The sequence below is a fragment of the Poecilia latipinna genome, unplaced genomic scaffold, assembly GCF_001443285.1.
Source record: "Poecilia latipinna isolate Pla-1442-1.1 unplaced genomic scaffold, P_latipinna-1.0 Scaffold47, whole genome shotgun sequence".
NCBI lineage: Eukaryota > Metazoa > Chordata > Actinopteri > Cyprinodontiformes > Poeciliidae > Poecilia > Poecilia latipinna.
This window is the reverse complement of record NW_015112663.1, coordinates 529,329-541,365: the sequence shown is the minus strand read 5'-3', so window position 1 is coordinate 541,365 and position 12,037 is coordinate 529,329.

Genomic DNA, 12,037 nt, shown 5'->3' with positions numbered 1-12,037 from the left:
TTTTGTATTCAGCCCCCTTTACTTTGACAAGCCTCAACACACCAGACAGATCAGGAGGAAAGTTGTACAGAAGTTCAAAGCCAGGTTAGGTTAAAAGAAGAAGAAAAAACAACACATGGGGAATCCCATTTACAGTTTGCTCTAAGCCATGAAGGGAATGCAGGGAACATAAAGAAAAAGACTTTCTGATCAGAAAGCCAGGGTTTTGTGGCCTGCCACTTCACAAACCTGCAAACACACCATTCTCTCTGTGAGACATGGTAGTGGCAGGAGCATGATGTGGGGAGATGCATTTCAGAAAAGCACATGTACGCTTGAGATTTGAGAGCTGGGATGGATCAAGTCCCAGCAGGGCAGCGACCCAGTCCGCGTCCAGATCTAAATGCTGCTGATATTTGATGCCCAAATTGTAAATTCTCTGTTCAGTCTCACTGAGCTCAAGGAATTTTGCAAAGAAGAACAGAGGAAAAAAAAAAATATTTTCTCGATGTGCAAAGCTGGCAGAGACGCAACCCGTCAGTTGTAAACGCAGTGAGAAAGAAACTCTACAAAAAATATGGGAGCTGAATACAAATGCACCCAGTCCTTCTCAAATTTTTATCGGTAAAAAATATTTTCTAACCAAGTGTCCCCGTCCCTTCTACTTCACAGACAGTCATTATTTTGTGTTGGTCTGTTGCATAAAATCCCCCAAAATGACATTTAAGTTTCTGGCTGAAATATGAGATGATGTGGAAAAAAATTAAAGATGTTTAAATACGTTTATCAGGCACTGCGAACAGTAAACAGACCTAGGCTGTTTGAATGAGGATTCCTCATGAGGCTGCAAAGGCAAAATTTTCGATTTAGACTTTGATTAAAGCACAGTTACACAAAAATAAATAAAGAAAAAAATCTCACATCAATGCAAGCAAAAAAGATTATTGATATTTCTGAAAAGCTTCATATGAAGATGCGTATTATACACTTTGTGTCTACTTATTAGGGTGGGGGGGGGGACCCTAATTATTCTTTACTGTTGACCAAAAACAGCATCTTCAGACACTCGCTGCAGTCTACACGGACATCGGTACATAAACCTTATTGAGCCGTTACAAAAAATGAGCAGAAACGAAGTAAGACATCTTAGAAATAGACTTTCAGAAAAGCTTTTGAAAAGAAGGAGGGAGAGCCTTGGAAAGTGTCAGACTTCAAAAAGGCAGGCAACAACAGACGAACACGCTCCCTCCTCCTCCTCCTCCTCCTCCTCCTCCGCTGCTGCTTTTCGTTGTGTTGTGCTCATTCCTCGGTGAGAGAAACCTGACGCAAACTGGAAAATGTTTTGCCGGTGTTTGTGAGCGGGCGGCCTAATCTTGGAATACATCGCGGCGTCTTCGCGCCGTGTGTGGCTCTCTCCCCTCGCAGCGTCTCCTGATCCTCGTGGAGGACTCCTGGAGGACGCCGCCGTGTCACGCTGTGAGGCTGGGGCCACATATGTGTGCGGCACATGGTTCCCCCGAGGGAACCGTCTGATTGGATGTGGGTGCTGGGGCCCTGTCGCCTCCCTGTGAACTCTGCCTTAATCTGGATATAGCAAGCCCACAGGGAAAGACAAATCGCACAGTTCTGTGTGGCCTTCGTCGGTCTTCTTTCAAGCTCACTCATGCAGCCGTCAAGAAATTACAGCGCTGTTCTGTCGTGGAAGAAGCTGCGGTATTTATTTACAAGCTGATTCCGTGTTATGGTGCCATATTCTCTGCTGTGGTTTTATGCTGAAATAGGTTTGTTTGTCTTTATGGAGCTGATTTTATAGAACAAACACTCTAATAATAAAAAATAATGATGAATTCTTAGATTGTTAAACATATGTAAAAAAAAAAAATGTTTCTTATTTTATGCACTGCTGCTCAAAGAGAGAGAAATGACGAGTGGGCTGGTTAATTTCTTACTCTCATTTTTCTCATTAACAAGGTACAGAACCACTGGATCGTAAGATGATGCTGCTTCCAAGAAATACTCCCTATAACATAATCCTTTATAAACACGAGCCTGTTCACAATTTGATTCATTTCAGTATAGGTTTTGAAAACAGATATTAAAGCTGCAAGACAGTTTTTTCAAAATATTTTTTCTCTATGTACACACAGAGACAACATGCCAAATTCAGTTTTTCCAATTTTCCTACTTTGTTGTAAAGTTTTATTCAAACCAGCTTTTGGTCTCCTCCCAAAAGCCGCTTTTTTTATGCTTGCATGCCTCTGGTGACGTCACAGACGGCCTAAGGAAGATGAGCCGACCTTCGTTTACACGTTTTAACCAAATGCCTCCTTCAATGCCATCTGCTGTAAAACGTCAAAGTTTTGCTCCAGCACGAAAGGCTGAACCTCTTGATACTAAACGTGCATTCACATCAGCCCTGCTTATTCCACTTTAATGGGACTCTAACTTGTTTGTCTAAAAGGTCCAGTTCTCTTAGGAAGGTGTGACTTCTGGTTAAATGCAACCAAGTCAAACGTGTGAGTTTCACACTAGAGGGAAAAATGGCTCATAGACTTTCATGTCTTGTCCAGAGTTTTTTTTTTTTTGTGTCGTCTCCTTGAGCAGGTCTTGACGCAGCGCCACCACAGGCCAAAGGGTGAACAGGTTTTTCAAAGTGTTTGGTTCTTTTGACAGCGCAGTGTGAATGTGAGCACCACCAGCTGAAAATGTAACAAATGATGCCTTTCTAGTCCCCGATTGATCAGAGTCTACCAGATTATCAGGTGTGAAAACACCCAAAAGGCTCATTCACACCTGCTCTGTCGAACTGAACTCCAGCTTAAAGGATCTTCTGGATCAAAGAGGAAACATCTGGTCCATCTAAAAAAACACGGGGCTCATGCAGCTCATTGTGGCTAAACAGAACTGAGAGAAATGCACTTGTAGCAAGAGAGCCCCGAGAAATCGCTTGTGGCAGTCAGATGGGGAATAAGAATGAGGTGAAAGCCTTCAAACTAATAAGTCTTAAAATGGAGGCTTTGGGATTCACCAGTACAGCAGAGCAGCACAAATGTGAAGAAGAAGAAGAAGAAGAAGAAGAAGAAGAAGAAGAAGAAGAAGAAGAAGAAGAAGAAGAAGAAGAAGAAGAAGAAGAAGAACCCTCAAGAGAAGAAAAAATAAAAAAAAAACATGTTTCCTTGTCGTAATGATTCAGATTCCATCCTTGGCATTCTCAGCACCACCAATGTCCAAGAAAGGAATTTGTCATTCCAAATGTCCGGTTCATTTGACAAACTGTATTGTGAAAATAATGAACCGGCAGAATGTGACGGCCCTGACTGAACTAAAGTTTTTCTTCCTCTGTACGGTTTTCTTTTTCTAAATTGTATTTAGTGACATTTTGCTGAGGAAATTTGTGACAGAATAGTATTTTTGCGGAAATCTGTACATGTACAAATGCACACACACACACACACGCGCACACACACTTAATGAACGCAGGTGCCTGACTCCACCTGGGTGACCTATCCTTTTGAGTTAGAACCTCGTGTCATGCAGTGGCAGAGACAACACTTCCCGGGTTGGATCGATCTCCTCTACACTGCAGTACTCTGCTCCGCTGTCTTAAACACAAAGGAAAATGCACCTGACTGGAAGTGTGGCTCTGACACAAAGCCTGCAGGGAACCAGATGTCTCTGAGGCGTGTTGGGGAATTGATGCTTCCACTCCGGTTCATTTGGATCCACAAAAACAGAACTGGGCAGCCAATTTACATCAAATGTGAGATTTGCACGTTTTGTTTCTGTTGTTGCTGTTGCTTTCCACCCAAAATGTTCCTTGATGATCATATTCTAAATGAAAGTGAGTTGTGGTAACCGAGAGCAGTTCGGCTTTGGAATTTCACATCACGTCACAACCACACCTGAGTGCTTTTGGGATTTGCGGGATAGAGCAACACAAAGTAGTGCGTACTTGAAAAGCAAAAAAAAAAATTTTTTTTGACAAATAAGAGCTGAAAAGTGTGGCATTTTTCTTCATTCTCATAACTATACAGAAAATTCAGAAAGACAAATTGTCCTCAAAAGTCACTCTGGACACACCATGACGCGAGGTGGTGGCGTCTTACGTTGTAGGGAAGGTGGCCAGAGAAAACGGGAGCACAGACAGAGTTAAGGACGGAGCAAATCTCAAGACAACAACCTGCAAAAGACTTGACACGGAGCTGGAGATTCACCTCCTAGCAGGAGAACACCATGAAACATACAGCCAGAGCGATACTGAGCGGTCTATAATAAGGCATATTCATGCTTTTGAGTGGCACAATCGAAGGGCAGATTTAAATCCATTTAGAAACCTTTGGCAAGACCTAAAAATTTATGTACACAGGCCTGAATGTTAAAGAACTTGAGCTAATTAATAAAGAATACATTTCTGCCCCTCAGTGGGCAAAGCTGGAGGAAACATACCCCAAAGATCTGCACCTGAATTTGCAGATCTTTGGTGTCCACATTTAGCATGGTGTCTAAATGTGGACACCATGCTTTTTATTTATTATTATTATTAATACTAATAATAATAATAATAATAATAATAATAATAATAATAATAATAATAATAAAGTTCCCATTGGTATTTCTGAGTATTGTTGAATTTGAAATGATTTTATTTGTAAGAAATATCTCAGAACATCAAACATTCAGTTCAACTTATTAACTATGAACTATTTTTGCTTTCGTTGTAAAATTCCCCCCAAAATACATTGAAATTTGTCTCTCTTTTTTTTTCTTCCATTTTCCATTTTACTCTGACAAAATGTGCACTTGACCAGAAGAAGAATTCATTGGTTTTTTTTGCAAGCCAAAGAACGTGGAGCTCAACATAACATCTAATGTAGCTTCACGTTAGACTTGAAGTCACCATAACTGCAGAGCTGACTGGAACCCATCCTGCTGTAAGAATAAGTCTGTGTAACCTGCTTAGTAACCGTATTGCATGAATTCCCAGTTTGCACCAGGAAAAAAACAAAAAAAAACAAGAAAAAACCAGACTGGGTACAAATTTGACAGGTTGCAGCTGTAGGAAAAACCTCAGGGTGTTGTAAAGTGAAAGGAATGCTAACATAATGGAAAAATCGTTCATAATAAGTCCCCTTTGCATTATGAGCTTAATGTAGTCTGTATCTAAATTGAAAACACACAATCTGCACTAAAATGACCCTTGTGTATTGTGCATAATTATCTTACATCATTAGGTTTTTAATACTACATATGCCATGTTTTGTGTTTCTCTTCAGCCAACTATTGTGTTGGCAACCTGCAAAGAAAAATCTATTTCAACGTCTTAAACTGGGAAGTAATTGAAGCCGACACATTAGCGCGGTTCGCAGGGAACTCTCCTGGAAATGTAGCTCAATACATGAGAACAACAGAGCAGCAAAATCAAAAAAGTAAAAAAAAATCCACTGACAAGTTTCTACTTTCCACTGTTTTTTATTTATTTTTTATTACTTTATTTTTCTGATCTGGCCTTATAATTCTGAGGTCCTGTTTGATGATAATGTTAGGTTGTGCTGCCCGTCTCCAGGTCTCCTGCACTGGGTTGGAATTACAACATTGTTAGATGAAAACCAATTTTCTAAAGCGAGTTGTTTTCCCTTAAGCCTCATCCTGTTCTTCCACTACTGGACATTTTGTGCACAAAATATTTTCTCTGTCCAAACTTTCTCTTACAATAAATCTGCCAAGTTTTTGGCTTCAAGGACTTACTTGGTTCGTTTAATTAATAGAGCTCCAAGGGATTCATTCGATATTTGCAAATTTCAGATTAATATGCTAGATTCAGCTGCCTTTTTTCATAAATCTGTATAGAAGTGGTAAAATAAATCTGCCTTAACCCTAAAAGGAAGTAATATTTTTATTATCCGTTAAATAAAAAGGGAATGTTTATTGTAAATCTTTATGCTAGACTACTATTAAAAGTGTTACCCATAAATATCATTAGCAGAATGAGGACGGGTCTTATGGAAAAGTTACATCAAAACATAACAATCCTTGCTTAGATGAAGGGAAGCTCAAAAGTTTTTTTGTTTTTTTTTTCCACAAAAATGTAAAGCAAGACATTTAAAAAAAAGCGAAATATATGTAGATATCCTCATATTTGTATGATAGAGAAATTTAATTTCAGCATGCTTTGGGTAAAAAGTTTTTTTTAGCTGAAAATGTCAAGGTAAAGTGCTAAAAATCTAAAAACAATGTGTTTGGAAAATTGCCTGTTGCAATACGGACTCAAGTTTCTTCAAGAAGTTGTCTAATACTATTTTAAAAAGTGTTCAAACAAATGCATGTTAGTTTGAGTCAGACTCCAGCATCAACATGGGACTGATGACGATTATGGGAATCTGCATGAAATTCTTGCAAATTTTATACAATATACTTTTAATGCGCTTATTCTTCATTCAAACATTGTTTTTTTTTATTTCATCTTAGAAGATGTGAAAGCTGTGGATTTTTCTGACGACTCACGTGGCAGAGACGCCACAGAGAAAGGAATTTGTGTAGGAAACAAGCTTGCTGAGTCAAACATTGAACAGGAAACGGCGTGCAGGGACATTTGCTCTAATAGAATTACAGCATGTCTGCCAGCAGCACTAATCTGTCTTCAGAGGAAGCTGATCTGACAATGAATTCGGAACAAGCCCGATTTATTTTGAAGAAAGAGCTGTCCTTTACTATTAGATCGTAACGTGGTTTCAGGAAAAACAAAAGCCGAAACGTTCCCGCTAACCCAGTTTGCACAGCGTGTGTACCCTATAGATGGCTATAGTGTGGTCTTAGCCTATTGAGTTAAAACGGCATGCAATCATTTCTGTGGTAACTTTAGTGAAGAAATGTAAGGTAGCACATTTACCAGAGTTATTGTTATGTTTAGTTCTACATAAAAGCAGAAATATTTTTGCTTTGATAACTGCTTTACCTTAATTTCTACCGGATGCAGCCACTAGTAGATAAATCTTTTATAATAGCAGAACAAATGCAGCAATATGTCTCCATCAGACTTTTAGCAGGCTTTTCTTAACTGCCCTGTATTTAGCTCAGTTGATGTTTTCTAGTGAGGTTCACTGTCACTACTGAGGAAAACTATTCACACAGCACGACTCTGACATCACCATGTTTTATGATACAGCAGGTTTTTTCAAAGGAATAGTTTTCATCTGTCAAAGCTTTTTTTTTGATGAAAAAGTTGAATTCTGGTTCCATCTAACGGAGCAACTTCTCATGGGAAAGGGAGTTTCAACGTGTGAACTGCAGTTTGACAAATGCAACGCACGCGATGACGAAATGGAACAAATATCAAATGAACAAGGCCTCGAACATGATCAAAGATGCGAAGTCGATCTGAGTGGTGTGTCATGGAGATGCTTCATTACTCATGTCAGCTATCCAGACAGTGCTGCGAGGCATCCGACTTTCTATCCAGCTGTCGTCTTCCTTGTTTTTAAATTGTCATGTCCACAAGTTACACAGTAATGAATGAAATCTGTCAGCTGATATAACTGAACGTGGTAATGATGTGTGCCAATCGACGGCCATGTCGGTTTTACTGGATGTGTCTTCAATGCGCTGGCAGGAACGATCATGCTAGATCCGCTTTAACCCATTTACAACGTCATCAAGAGCTGGCCAGGTGCTACGTGGAGCAAAACTGATCAAGTTCTGAAGAAATTTTGCTAAATGTTTTGCTCATCAGGGGTAACAGGTCCAGACGGGAAGCTCAAGTATTTCTCTCCAAGTTATACCTGAGTGACAAAATTCTCCATCCTACCTCTAAAACTGAGTTCAGCCGTTCCTGAGGAAGCTCACTCCACACACTCCTAACTGGGATCACACTCTCCGAGATTCCCATCCTTATCCCATTACCCTAGGCTAGGGCGGGAACATCTGGATCTGAAAAGCAACACTTTTTTTGATTTTGTAGCTGTGTGGCAAGCTGAAGAAGTTTCTGGTTGCTATGCAACAACCACAAAAACTTACCGTGTGGCTCAGCAAGGGAGAGCGAGATTTTCAGTGGGTAACAGGAAGGCTGAGTGTATTACAACAAAGTTGTTGTGTTTTTTGCTTTTTAGATTTCAAACCCTGTTTGGCCTGATAAAACTGCATTTGGAATAGCTGGCTAACGGCTAACAATGAATCCAGCTAACAATGACCAAATAATGTTAAGAATGATTGCATTACTAGTTACTACCGTCGCTTTTCTAACTTCTTGACTGAATTTAGTCATCAGGAAAGCAAGTTATTAACGACAGTCTGTACTGTTCACCTGAGTCATGTCAATTTGAAATGTGTGATTTTTGTTTTTGTTTAAATATAAAAATACTTAGATTGTAAAAGTTATGGCCATTATAATAAATATATTACTTACTGGTTATTGCCTTATCTTTAATTTCGTACACCGTGATGCAGGTCTAGTGTGGCACACAAACAATGCTCCTGCAGAATAGTTGATTGTTAAAAGAAAGACATTAACAAGAGCTGACAGCGAGGTGTGCACAGTCAAAACATGCTGCTAGACAGAAAGAAGACTGACAGAGAGCGAGCCAAGTGCTTACTGTACAGTAAGATGACAGGTAGGAAAACAAACAGAGATGGAGACTGATACAGGAAGACATAACAACATGGGTGAGACAAACATCAGTGCTGACAGACAGTTATGGAATCTCGACAGGACTGATGAAAATGTGGCTTCCCAGCAGACACACATTAAGACAAACTGAGGCTGGTGTCCACGGTCAGGTCAAGACAGGAATTCTGGGGAAACTTCAAACTTCTGGAGGGAGAGAAAGTGAAACAGGGACACAGAGAGAAGGAGAGAGAGAGAGAGAGAGAAAGAGAGAGAGAGAGGGAGTGTGTGTTTTGCAAGTGGACAGGTGGAGAGAAGACACATGCACCACGCAACCACCCACACAGGCTGGGCCAAGAATGAGCCTGGGCAGAAGATAAGATTCCTGGGTGGCTTTGCCATGGGCACCGGCCTGCAGAGCACAGACGCCCGGGGCAGAGGGAGGAGTAGTGGGATGTGGCCGTGGAGGAATAGGGACAGTGTTATCAAGCCAGTGCAGTTGCTGGGTTGGACAGACTGGGAATCCCACTTTTATTACCACTGTCCCTCTTAGTCATCCAATCCAGTCGTCCAGGAGCGACAAAAAAAAAACAACAACAAAAAACAGAAGACATAGGACAATAGACTAAAAATTGAAAAAGAACAAATTGGAAGAAGTGAACAGATGTGAAAAAGTTTTACTGTATAAATAAACAGGCCTGAATGAAACTGCTCACTATTTTACTGTTTAACACAAACACATGGCTTGGAGAAGAACTGGCTGCAAACAAACTTCTCTTTAGCTGTGAAGATTTTATTTTATTTTTTTTACCAACGATACACGAGACGAATAGAAAAACATGTCCGACCTCGTCAAGACACAAACGAAACTATACATGGAAAAACCCTGCATTCATGTAAAAATCCTTCTCCTGTCTCGCCTGCTTGTCTGCTCTGTAAGGCCTCCTATGGTGAGTCAGCTCTTCACATGTCTACACCTCCCAGCATGTCTTTTATGTATCGATGTATGTGTTCACAGTAGGTGATAAAGCTCAATATACATCATGCGAGGGTCTTGGCTTCGAGTAGCGCTGCTGCTCTCATCAGCCAATATGGCCCAAAGATGCAATATGTACATCTAGAGCCACAATCTGGAGAAACACTCGCAGTACCACTGAATATGTCATTACAAAGCAAAACAGACAGTATTTCAGAAGTCTTATTTGGCAGATTTCTGTACTAAAATTTTATGGTAAAATGTTGGCACCTGGTAAAACTTACACTTTTAATTATTTTATGAGAACGACTGTTCATAGAGGGTGAGATAAGGGCTGCAGCCAGTCCAGGAGTCAATATTATGAATTCTGCTCCTTGAATAATTAATTTAGAATTTAAGCTTTATGGAGCCCTATACATATAGTTATTAAGAAGTGAGGGGTCGGCGTCACAATCTAAAGGACTTGGATTTTGTTTTGTCATTTTCACTTGTGACATTGTGGGCTTATCCTGCCTACTAACATCTTGTTTGGCGATTATTTTACTCAGCCCTAGTTTTCCATAAATCGGTTCTTTTTTTTCTAGTCATCTCTCATTCCAGTATACACACTCTTTCATTCACTCCTGGCTGGATTCATCCATTGTTTCTAGTTGCTTTCGTGTTATGTCTATCGTCTATAACACTTTGTAAATAAATCACTTGAACCGTTCATCTGGTGTTCCTAGTTTGTGGCTCAGAAACCTACCGCAAGACATGGCAGTGACTGGCTGGAAGTCATCACCAAAGCTTACTTATGCTTTTTACATTAAGCCAGAACAACCAACACTTAAAAAAAAAAAAAAAAAAAATTATCTGACTTTTGTGCAGAATTTAATTACTTGATTATGCAACTATGGTAACTGCAGGTTCAGCTGGGCTCTTATCTTAAACGAGTTGCACTAAAACCTAGGATGAGGTCTAACGCGTCGATCAACAAGCTATGTTGTTCAATTAAATACCATTGTTTGAAAAACTGATTTTAAGAAGGTAAAATAACTGAATTTGCTCCTTAAATCCCATTTTTTGAAACAATTTTTAGACACAAGCACATTTTGTCAGGACTACTTGGAATCAAAAAATATTACAACCTTAGAATGTTTTATGCGAGTAAAAGAAAAAAAAAATCCCAACATTTAATCAGTAATCCATGACCTTGTGTGTCTCTGATGTGAGGTGAGACAGGCTCATTTCTTTCAGCCACGGCCGCTGGGCTGGACGAGGAGCCACATTTATCTGAGCAGCATTATAGGGAAAAAAAAAAACTGAAAAGCTCACCGTTAGAGAAATTCAGCAAAAAGTGGCACCTTGGGATTTCCAAGTCTCTACAACAACCAATAGAAGCCATTTTAATGCCAAACTGTTGTTTTGGAGTGATGCCAGGAACAATCATTTTCCAATGGGATTATGACTGAACTTTTACACAACAAATACCGCCGCATGGGTCTGATACTGAAGGAAGAATGAAAATGTGGTGAAGTACCTCGTGCCCACTTTTGGGCACGAAATATGGTTTTGGAACTATGATGCTGCGGGCTTTTTCTCTTCTAAATCTTGTAAAGTTTTCATGGCTTCATGAACTTTTTAAATTAGTTCTTGGTGAACTCCACCCCTGATTGTAAAATGGGTTGTCATACATTGTTTCAACATTTTGGCGATCCAAAACAAACAAGCCTAGAAGTCCAGCTGGCGTGTTGTATAGTTCACCATTTACTGAGATAAATTTCACTATAATTATGCAAAAAAGAAAAACAAAAAATAATCGACTCTGAATCCAATATTTATGTTTCATTGGTGTTACATTTACAAAAATATTGTGAACTTGCACACTAGGTGGGAATCTTTTCCCCCCTCTCAATGTGCTTTTTATCCCCCCACGTCTCAGTCGAGCGGTGATAAAAGAGCGCCTCCCCTAAGAGACACACGGCCAATTACAAATTAGCCAGTTTGTTGTGGGACGGGGTGGGGGGAGGGGGATTGTAATCAGGCTTCAAGAGGTGAAGGCCCTTGAAGATTAATTGGAAATGGGGGCCAGGTAAATGTCAATGGCAATCAAGGGTTTGTACAGCTCTGATTGACTCTATACACAGACCCCACTACCTTGGATAAGCTTTCTCCAGCCGTGACATTGCTGGCACCACTTCCCTTCCCCTCTGCATCTTCGCTGAAAGGGAGCGAAGACGAGCACAAAGGAGGCAAGGAAAAATGGAGCTGTGAGACAGCGGCGGAATAGCAAAGGAGGAGAGAAAAGAGGAACATCTGACATTTTCATCCTCCTGGAGTGTTCATGTTTAGCTCCTTTGGTTGCGATTTGAAAGGGTGTGGTGCGGAGGCACAAACACCAAGCCATAAAAAAAGAAAAGAAAAGAAAAGCCATTTTCCATGATGGGACTAGATGCAGTGTGAAAGTTATCACAAAGGCAATTTTCTTCTCCAAACATAAGCTCACG